The sequence below is a fragment of the Phyllobates terribilis genome, unplaced genomic scaffold, assembly GCF_046119375.1.
Source record: "Phyllobates terribilis strain yellow unplaced genomic scaffold, ASM4611937v1 Scaffold_335__1_contigs__length_2066515, whole genome shotgun sequence".
NCBI lineage: Eukaryota > Metazoa > Chordata > Amphibia > Anura > Dendrobatidae > Phyllobates > Phyllobates terribilis.
This window is the reverse complement of record NW_027363095.1, coordinates 507,378-518,082: the sequence shown is the minus strand read 5'-3', so window position 1 is coordinate 518,082 and position 10,705 is coordinate 507,378.

The following is a 10,705-nucleotide window of genomic DNA, read 5'->3' as shown; positions in this document are numbered from 1 at the left end:
GAATGCCCGCTCTCCTTTCCCGTGGGCAGTACGCTACTCAGACCAAACAGTGTGAGGGTAACAAGGTGTGGCAATAATTTATTGCACCAACACCAGCCAGTCACATACAGTACAACCCCAGCAACTACATGAAATAATGCAGATGGCATAGGCTCACCTTTCCGCTGGCTGTCAGCAGCTGTGACTTCGGAGCATCCAGGGCCGACTACCCCAAGTTTTGGCCGCCAACCACAGAGAGAAGGTAGCCGCAAGCTTAGGAAGCTGAGCGAGTGAAGTGAGTTACATGGCCAGGTGACCTGATTGTCCTAACCTGGATTCTCCAAGCATCTTTGAGGGTTCAGTGATGGTCAGTAGAGCAGATCTGTGTTCCTCTAGCTTGTCAGTGGCTTGCTGTAGAGTGTGTGGAATAAGTGGCAGATCCTAATTTTCTAGGTCACTACTTGTATTCAGCGATTTTTTCTACAGGATTGGGAAAAGGTCCTCTCTAATTGCTTCAGTGTTCATAGTTTGTCCTTCAATATTTGCAGGACAACAACCTTGAATGCACATAGATAATACAATAGGTAGACAGCAAAACTAACAATGATCAGTTGTTCTATGAAACTATCAAAATGGCCAGAAAAAGAGAACTTTCATGTGAAACTCAAAAGTCTATTCTTGTTCTTAGAAATGAAGGCTATTCCATGCGAGAAATTGCCAAGAAACTGAAGATTTCCTACAACAGTGTGTACTACTCCCTTCAGAGGAGAGCACAAACAGGCTCTAACCAGAGTAAAAAGAGAAGTGGGAAGCCCCTCTGTACAACTGAGCAACAAGACAAGTACATTAGAGTCTCTAGTTTGAGAAATCGACGCCTCACAGCTCCTCAACTGGCAGCTTCATTAAATAGTGCACGTAAAACGCCAGTGTCAACGTCTACAGTGAAGAGGCGACTCCGGGATGCTGGCCTTCAGGGCAAAGTGGCAAAAAAAAAGCCATATCTGACACTGGCTAATAAAAGGAAAAGATTACTATGGGCAAAAGAACACAGACATTGGACAGAGGAAGATTGGAAAAAAGTTTTATGGACAGACGAATCAAAGTTTGAGGTGTTTGGATCACACAGAAGAACATTTGTGAGATGTAGAACAACTGAAAAGATGCTAGAAGAGTGCCTGACGTCATCTGTCAAGCATGGTGGCAGTAATGTGATGGTATGGGGTTGCTTTGGTGCTAGTAAAGTGAGAGATTTGTACAAGGTAAATAGGCTATCACTCCATTTTGCAACGCCATGCCATACCCTGTGGACAGTGCTTGATTGGAGCCAATTTCATCCTACAACAGGACAATGACCCAAAGCACACTTCCAAATTATGCATGAACTATTTAGGGAAGAAGCAGGCAGCTGGTATTCTATCTGTAATAGAGGGGCCAGCGCAGTCACCAGATCTCAACCCCATTGAGCTGTTGTGGGAGCAGCTTGACCGTATGGTGCGCAAAAAGTGCCCATCAAGCCAATCCAACTTGTGGGAGGGGCTTCAGGAAGCATGAGGGGAAATTTCTCAAGATTACCTCAGCAAATTAACAGCTAGAATGCCAAAGGTCTGCAATGCTTGAATTGTTGCAAAGGGAGTTTAAGGAGAAAATTATTTAAGTTTTAAGGAGAAAATTATTCTTTCAAATAAAAATCATTATTTCTAGCCTTGTCAATGTCTGGACTATATTTTCTAATCATTTTGCAACTCATTTGATAAATAAAAGTATAAGTTTTCATGGAAAACACAAAATTGGCTGGGTGACCCCAAACTTTTGAACGGTAGTGTACATCTATACACCGCGTGCAGAATTATTAGGCAAATGCGTATTTTGATCACTTTGATACTTTTTATACTCCAAGCTGCATAGGCTTGAGAGCCAACTACCAATTAAGTAAATCTGGTGATGTGCATCTCTGTAATGAGGAGGGGTGTTGACTAATGACATCAACACCCTATATAAGGTGTGCTTAATTATTAGGCAACTTCCTTTCCTTTGGCAAAATGGGTCAGAAGAGAGATTTGACGGGCTCTGAAAAGTCCAAAATTGTGAGATATCTTGCAGAGGGATGCAGTAGTCTTGAAATTTCCAAACTTTTGAAGCGTGATCACCGAACAATCAAGCGTTTCATCGCAAATAGCCAACTGGGTCGCAAGAAGCGTGTTGGCCAAAAAAGGCGCAAAATAACTGCCCATGAATTGAGGAAAATCAAGCGTGAAGCTGCCAAGATGCCATTCGCCACCAGTTTTTCCATATTTCAGAGCTGCAATGTTGCTGGAGTATCAAAAAGCACAAGGTGAGTGATACTCAGGGACATGGCCTAGGTAAGGAAGGCTGAAAAACTACCACATTTGAACAAGAAACATAAGATAAAACGTCAAGAATGGGACAAGAAATATCTTGAGACTGATTTTTCAAAGGTTTTATGGACTGATGAAATGAGAGTGACTCTTGATGGGCCAGATGGATGGGCCAGAGGCTGGATCAGTAAAGGGCAGAGAGCTCCACTCCGACTCAGACAGCAGCAAGGTGGAGGTGGGGTACTGGCAGGGCCGGCTCCAGGTTTTTCTGGGCCCCGGGCGAAAGAGTCTCAGTGGGCCCCTTTAATACATACCACGATTCATGATGCACAGATACTGCAGAGAAATATATATATATAAAGTACAATGCAAAGATTTCACTTCTTACATGAGCGATATCTATTGTAAATTCTACAATAGCTCAGAAACCGGCGAATGGCTCCACACAGAATACTGGCCCCCATATAAGGCCCCATACGGAATACTGGCCCCCATATAAGGCTCCATACGGAATACTGGCCCCCATATAAGGCCCCATACGGAATACTGGCCCCCATATAAGGCTACATACGGAATACTGGCCCCCATATAAGGCTCCATACGGAATACTGGCCCCCATATAAGGCTCCATACGGAATACTGGCCCCCATATAAGGCTCCATGCGGAATACTGGCCCCCATATAAGGCTCCATCCGGAATACTGGCCCCCATATAAGGCTCCATACGAATACTGGCCCCCATATAAGGCTCCATACGGAATACTGGCCTCCATATAAGGCTCCATACGGAATACTGGCCCCCATATAAGGCTCAATACAGAATACTGACCCCATATAACGCTCCATACAGGATACTGGTCCCCTTATAAAGCTCCATACAGGATACTGGTCCCCTTATAACGCTCCATACAGGATACTGGCCCCCATATAATGCTCCATGCAGGCTGTTACCCCCCACATAATGCCCCATACAGGCTGCCCCCCCCCCTTATAATGTTCCATGCAGGCTGTTCCCCCCACATAAAGCACTATGCAGGCTGTCTTCCCCCCCTTATAATGCCCCATGCAGGCTGTTCCCCCCCTTATAATGCCCCATGCAGGGTGTCACCCCCCCCTTTATAATGCCCCATGCAGGATGTCACCCCCCCATATTATGCCCCATGCAGGATGTCACCCCCCATATTATGCCCCATGCCTCCATACATTAAAAAAAAAAATCAAATACTCACCTCACTCCTCACCTGCTGCAGCTGCTCGGGTCCGTACTCCAGCGTCGCCGGTATCTTCCCGCTCTGCGCTCCCTGCGACGGCTCAGGGGAGGGCGCAGTGTAAAGACGTCACCGCACCCTCTGACCTGAGACGTCACAGGGAGCGCAGAGCAGGAAGACAGCGGATCTGCGGAGGCATGGGTAGAGGTAAGTATCCGGCTGCCGGGGCCCTGAGCAAGCGGGAGAGAAGGGCGGGCGCTGACACCACTCTCCTCCGCCCATATCCCGGCGGGGTGCGCGTTCGCCAGTGGGCCCCTCTGCCTGCTCAGGGCCCCGGCAGTTGCCCGGGTGCGCCGGGTGCTGACGCCGGCCCTGGGTACTGGTATGGGCTGGTATCATCAAAGATGAACTTGTGGGACCTTTTCAGGTTGAGGATGGAGTGAAGCTCAACGCCCAGACCTACTGCCAGTTTCTGGAAGACAACTTCTTCAAGCAGTGGTACAGGAAGAAGTTGGTATCGTTCAAGAAAAACATGATTTTCATGCAGGACAATGCTCCATCACATGCATCCAACTACTCCACAGTGGCCAGTAAAGGTCTAAAAGAAGAAAAAATAATGACATGGCCCCCTTGTTCACCTGATCTGAACCCCATAGAGAACCTGTGGTCCATCATAAAATGTGAGATCTGCAGGGAGGGAAAACAGTACACCTCTTGGAACAGTGCCTGGGAGGCTGTGGTGGCTGCTGCACGCAATGTTGATCGAAAACAGATCAAGCAACTGACAGAATCTATGGATGGAAGGCTGTTGAGTGTCATCAAAAAGAAAGGTGGCTATATTCATCATTCATTTTTTTTGTTTTTGTTTTTGCATGTCAGAAATGTTTATTTCTAAATTTTGTGCACTGACATTGGTTTACATGGTGAAAATAAACAAGTGAGATGGGATTATATTTGGTTTTTATTAAGTTGCCTAATAATTCTGCACAGTAATAGTTACCTGCACAAACAGATACCCTCCTAAGATAGCCAAATCGAAAAAAAGCCCACTCCAACTTCCAAAAATATTAAGCTTGGATATTTATGAGTCTTTTGGGTTGATTGAGAACATAGTTGTTGATCAATAATAAAAATAATCCTCTAAAATACAACTTGCCTAATAATTCTGCACACAGTGTAGATATAGACATAAAGTTCAAATGAAAAGACAATTTGAGGTATAAATTTCCACAATAACACAAGTGTTGTGTGTATAAAGTCTTATTGTGAAGGATGTGTTCTTGTTAATCTCTGAGACTATAGGAGCAGAACAGAATCTTCAGGCCGGAGTCACACTACACGTAGACAAAATTGTCCCAATCCTCACTGATGAGAGTCGCACGAGTGTTCTCCGTATGGTAATCCATGTGTAATGCTATTACAATGCGATGATGTGATATATTGTCACCCATCATCAGTATGCAACACGTTTTTTTTTCTCTGCAACTAATTCTCCAATCATTTACAGGACCATTTATTTTCTATGCTACAGAATGATGATAATGTATCCATAAAAATCGGATGCCACATGGATGGTCCGTGTGGCGTCCGATTGTTTCTCGCACCCATAGGCTTGTATTAGCGAGTCTTGCACGATATACGCGTGCAATCACAGCACGCACTCCGAATACGCCTGAGAAACAAAACGGTGATCTGAGCTGCCCCATAGAATAACACTGGGCCGAGTGTGGTGCGATGTTTTATGTGTTATACGGTAGTGTGACTCCGGCCTTACCTGACACATCTGCTTCTAGAAGGATGTGACATGGAAGGAGGAAGAGCAGCACAATCCTTTAGTTGTGGATGAAGGACTTGTACAGGCAACCATCTAAACACTGATAAAGAGAACAAGTAATGGGAGCATCTCTCCAGGGAAAGTTGCCGACAATGTCTGACTGTATTCACACAGATACATAGGACTATATTCACACAGATACAGAAGACTTTATTCACACAGCTACAGAGGACTTTATTCACACAGATACATAGGACTTTATTCACACAGATACTGTTGTGCTCAAAAGTTTACATACCCCGTAGAATCTTTGCTTTCTTGGCCTTGTTTCAGAGAATATGAATGATAACAGAAAAACCTTTTCTCCATTTATTGTCAAACTACTGTGTTTTCTCTGTTTAAATCTTAAAGACAACCAAAAACATCCAAATGATTCTGATCAAAAGTTCACATACCCCAGTTCTTAATACTGTGCATTGCCCCCTCTAACATTAATGACAGCATGAAGTCTTTTGTGGTAGTTGTGGATGAGGTTCTTTATTTTCTCATATGGTAAAGCTGCCCATTCTTCTTGGCTAAAAGCCTCCAGTTCCTGTAAATTCCGGGGCTGTCTAGCATGAACTGCGCTCTTGAGATCTCCCCAGAGTCCCTCAATGATATTGAGGTCAGGAGACTGAGATGGCCACTCCAGAACCTTCTATTTGTTCTGCTGTAGTGAATGACAGGTCGACTTGGCCTTGTGTTTTTGGTCGTTGTCATGTTGGAACGTCCAAGTACGTCCCATGCACAGCTTCCGGGCTGATGAGTGCAAATTTGCCTCCAGTATTTGCTGATAACATGCTGCATTCATCTTTACTTCAACTTTTACCAAGTTTCCTGTGCCTTTGTAGCTCACACATCCCCAAAACATGTGATCCACCTTCGTGCTTTACAGTAGGAATGGTGTTTCTTTCATCATAGGCCTTGTTGACCTCTCTCCAAATGTAACATTTATGGTTGTGGCCAAAAAGTTCAATTTTGGTCTCATCACTCCAAATTACCTTGTTCCAGAAGTTTTGAGGCTTGTCTCTGTGCTGTTTGGCATATTGCATGCGAGATACTTTGTTGCATTTGTGCAGTAATGGCTTTCTCCTGGCAACTCTAACATGCAGCCCATTTTTCTTCAAGTGCCTCCTTATTGTGCATCTTGGAGCAGCCTCACCGCTAGTTTTCAGAGAGTCCTGAATTTCAGCTGATGTTATTTCTGAGTTTTTCTTTGCATCCATAACAATTTTCCTGGCAGTTGTGGCCGAAATTTTCGTTGGTCTACCTGACCGTGATTTGGTTTTTACAGAGCCCCTGATTTTCCATTTGTTAATCACATTTTGAACGCTGCTGACTGGCATTATCAATTCCTTAGATATCTTTTTGTATCGCTTTCCTGTGTAATACAGTTCAACTACCTTTTCCCGTAGATCTGTTCACAATTCTTTTGCCTTCCCCATGACTCACAATCCAGAAACGTCAGTGGCTGGATGAAAGATGCAAGAATCTGTCTGGATCCCAGATACCCACTCAGCTTTTATGCACACACACTGATTACAAGCAAACAGGTCACAGGTGAGGATATTACCTTTAGTAGCCATTCAAACCCATTTGTGTCAAATTCTGTGTATGTTATCAGGCTAAAATCACCAGGGTATGTGATGTCTGCTATTTCAACTTTCTTCTCTGCTAGATACCTAAAACTTAATATGGATAAAACTAAATTCATCATCTTTCCACCATCTCGCTCAACCCCCCATCTGACCTATCCATCAAAGTCAATGGCTGTCCACTCTCCCCAGTCCGCAAGCTCGCTGCCTTAGGGTAACCCTTGACTCTGATCTCTCCTTCAAACCTCATATCCAAGCCCTTTCCACTTCCTGCTGACTCCAGCTCAAAAATGTTTCCCAGATTCGCACATTCCCCAACCCTCTGTCAATCCCTTCATATATGACATATATGTCAGCACTGTAAAAACACTTCTGAACGTTCCATAAACGGGAAGTTTCAGCACTGAAATTTCAAGGCAGAGAAAAGGTGTATAGACCTATTCGGGGGGGGGGGGGGTAGAGACCATAGACACAAACTGCTAAATAGGAAATCATATTGGATTTTTATGTTAGAAACCCGAGTACCCTTTGGATTGAATCTCAGGCAGGATCTAATACTACAATATTAATAACAGTTATGTTTACAGCTTCGACATGGTATATCGCTCGTTTTTATATTTATTCTGTATTTGTATCACAAATATTTTTATTTTTTCTACATGCCAATGATACTATCTCCCGCATCCGCGCATTCCTCAGCAAACACTCTGCAAAAACACTAGTGCATGCCCTCATCATCTCCCGCCTTGACTACTGCAACCTCCTGCTCTGTAGCCTCCCTTCCAACATTCTCGCGCCACTCCAATCTATCCTAAACTCTGCTGCTCGACTAATCCACCTCTCCCCCCGCTATTCCCCGGCCTTTTCCCTTCACTGGCTCCCCATTGCCCAGAGACTCCAGTTCAAAACCCTAACCATGGCATATAAAGCCATCCACAACCTGTCTCCTCTATACATCTGTGACTTAGCCTCCCGGTACTTACCTGCACGCAACCTCCGATCCTCACAAGATCTCCTTCCCTACTCCCCTCTTATCTCCTCTTCCCAACAATCGTATGCAAGATTTCTCTTGTGCATCTCATTATCATTTGGTACCATTGCCCTTAAACTAAATGACTTGGGTCAAACGTTTGGGATATCCTTCCACAAGCTTCTCACAATAGTTGGTTGGAATTTGGGCTCATTCCTCCTGACAAAACTGGTGTAACTGATCCAGGTTTGTAGGTCGCCTTACTAGCACCTGCCTTTTCAGCTTTGCCCATAAATTTTCAATAGGATTGAGATCAGGGCTTTGGGTCATTGTCTACTTGGAAGACCCATTTACGCTCAAGCTTTAACTTCCTGGCTGATGTTTTGAGATGTTGCTTCAGTATTGCCACGTAATCTTCTTTTCTCATTCTATCATCTATTTTGTGAAGTGCACCAGTCCCTCCTGCAGCAAAATAACCCTACAGCATGATGCTGCCACCTCCGTGTTTCACAGTTGGGATGGTGTTCTTAGGCTTCCAAGCTTCTCCCTTTTTCCTCCAAATGTAACGATGGTCATTGACGCGCCCCCTGGGCCATATGTGTGTGGGGATACCCGGAACCGGACCTTTTGTGGATGCTGGGGGTTGTAGTCTCCGTGGCGGTGACCCGGTCCGTGCCCAGGGTGGTCAAACCAAATGGCAGTCTATATGCTGAATGTCCGACTACGCCACCCGTGGATTGCGGTCAGAGTGACCCGCCGCTGCAGGGCAGACCGCTGAGGCTGGTGTTGTGGGTGCAGCTGAGGGTAGTATGACTCCCCACAGGAGGAGTATAGCCTCAGGGCAGTAAATAGGGATGTTGGTGGTGATGGTGCGCGGGAGCAGCAGTAACCACACGGAGTCTGTCATGAAATTCAGGGTCTTTACTGTTGGTGGTATTAAGGGACCCGTCCGGAATACAGGTTAACAATGGAGGCATGGTCAGTCTGAGAGCAACTGGGAAATCCCGCTGGTCAGGGGAAGTTTGTAGGCCTACCGTGCTGACTTCACTCTTTCTGGCTACCCTGCTGTAGTCGTGTAGGTAGCCCATGTCTCTGAGTGTACCGTGTTGTTCTCACCCGTATGACTGGCGACTCGAGCCTTCCGTACTTCTCACCCCTCCGGGGTAGTAGTGGTCCCTCTCGTGTGGCTGAGCCTCCGGGCTTCCTTGGGCCAGAGGACTTGAAGTCCCCTGCGTGGTTTTCTGCTGCTGGGCTTATAACCCTCACAGCCTCGGACTCCAGTGTCCGGCTTTGTACGTCTCTAGCCAGTATGAGCTCTGCTAGCTCCCCTCCTGGCCTCGTGTTCCTCCTCTGCCTACAGGGACTCCTCAGCCTGCTGCTGACCTGTCCCTATCTGCAACTTCACTGGAGCTTGTCTCTAACTGGTCTCTCTAACCACGCCCCAGATCCAGTTTATAAAGGGCAGGTTTCTCCCCTCCCTGGACTGAGGCAGGAGGTGTTGCATGCTAATTGCACATGCTCTCAGACATGACATTGCTGCCACTGTGGCGACCAGACCTGGGGTGCCACATCATTATGCCCAAAAATTCTATTTTAGTTTGATCAGACCACAGAACATGTCTCTAAAAATTAAAGGAGTTGTCCAGCACTTTTCACTGTGGACCAAATATCCCGCAATGTATTTACCCTGTTCAGATAAGGGTTTTTGTAAGGGTTTTGCTCACAGGCATCATGTGACCCCAGGTTGCATCCGGCTATTCCTTCCACTGATGTCACATCAAGTGAGGCGCGACATCAGTGACGTGGTCCCCGCGGTGGATGCTGGGCTGTGGGCAGGGTTACACCAAACGTCACACCCAGCATCCACCGCGCGCTTTCCCAATGAATGAGGAGAGGGAAATCATGCGGTAGATGCTGGGTGTAACACACTGGGTAACCCTGCCCACAGCCCATCACTCACTGTGGAGCGCAGCACTGAGTCACGCCCGGAACTTGATGTGACATCAGCGGTCAACAGTGGAGAGGTCAACAAGGCCTATGAAGGACAACAAAGGATATTTACAAAAACCCTTATCTGAACAGGGTAATTATATTGGGGGGCATTTGAGCCATAGTAAAAAGTACTTGCCAACTTCTTTTAGGTCTTCGCTCCGTACACCTCGTACACATACGGCTCCGCTCCGTACACTTCGTACACATGCGGCTCAGCTCCGTACACCTCGTACATACACGGCTCTGCTTCGTACACCTCGTACACACACAGCTCCACTCTGTACACCTCGTACACACGTGGCTCCGCTCCGTACACCTCGTACACACACGGCTCTGCTCCGTACACCTCGTACACACGCGACTCAGCTCCGTACACCTCGTACATACACGGCTCTGCTTCGTACACCTCGTACACACACAGCTCCACTCTGTACGCCTCGTACACACGCGGCTCCGCCCCGTACACGCGCGGCTCCGCTCCGTACACCTCGTACACGCACGGCTCCGCGCCGTACACCTCGTACACGCACGGCTCTGCTCCGTACACTTCGTACATGCGCGGCTCTCCTCCGTACACCTCGTACACGCGCGGCTCCGCTCCGTACACCTCGTACACGCGCGGCTCCGCTCCGTACACCTCGTACACGCGCGGCTCCGCTCCGTACACCTCGTACACGCGCGGCTCCGCTCCGTACACCTCGTACACGCGCGGCTCCGCTCCGTACACCTCGTACACGTGCGGCTCCGCTCCGTACACCTCGTACACGCGCGGCTCCGCTCCGTACACCTTGTACACGTGCGGCTCCGCTCCG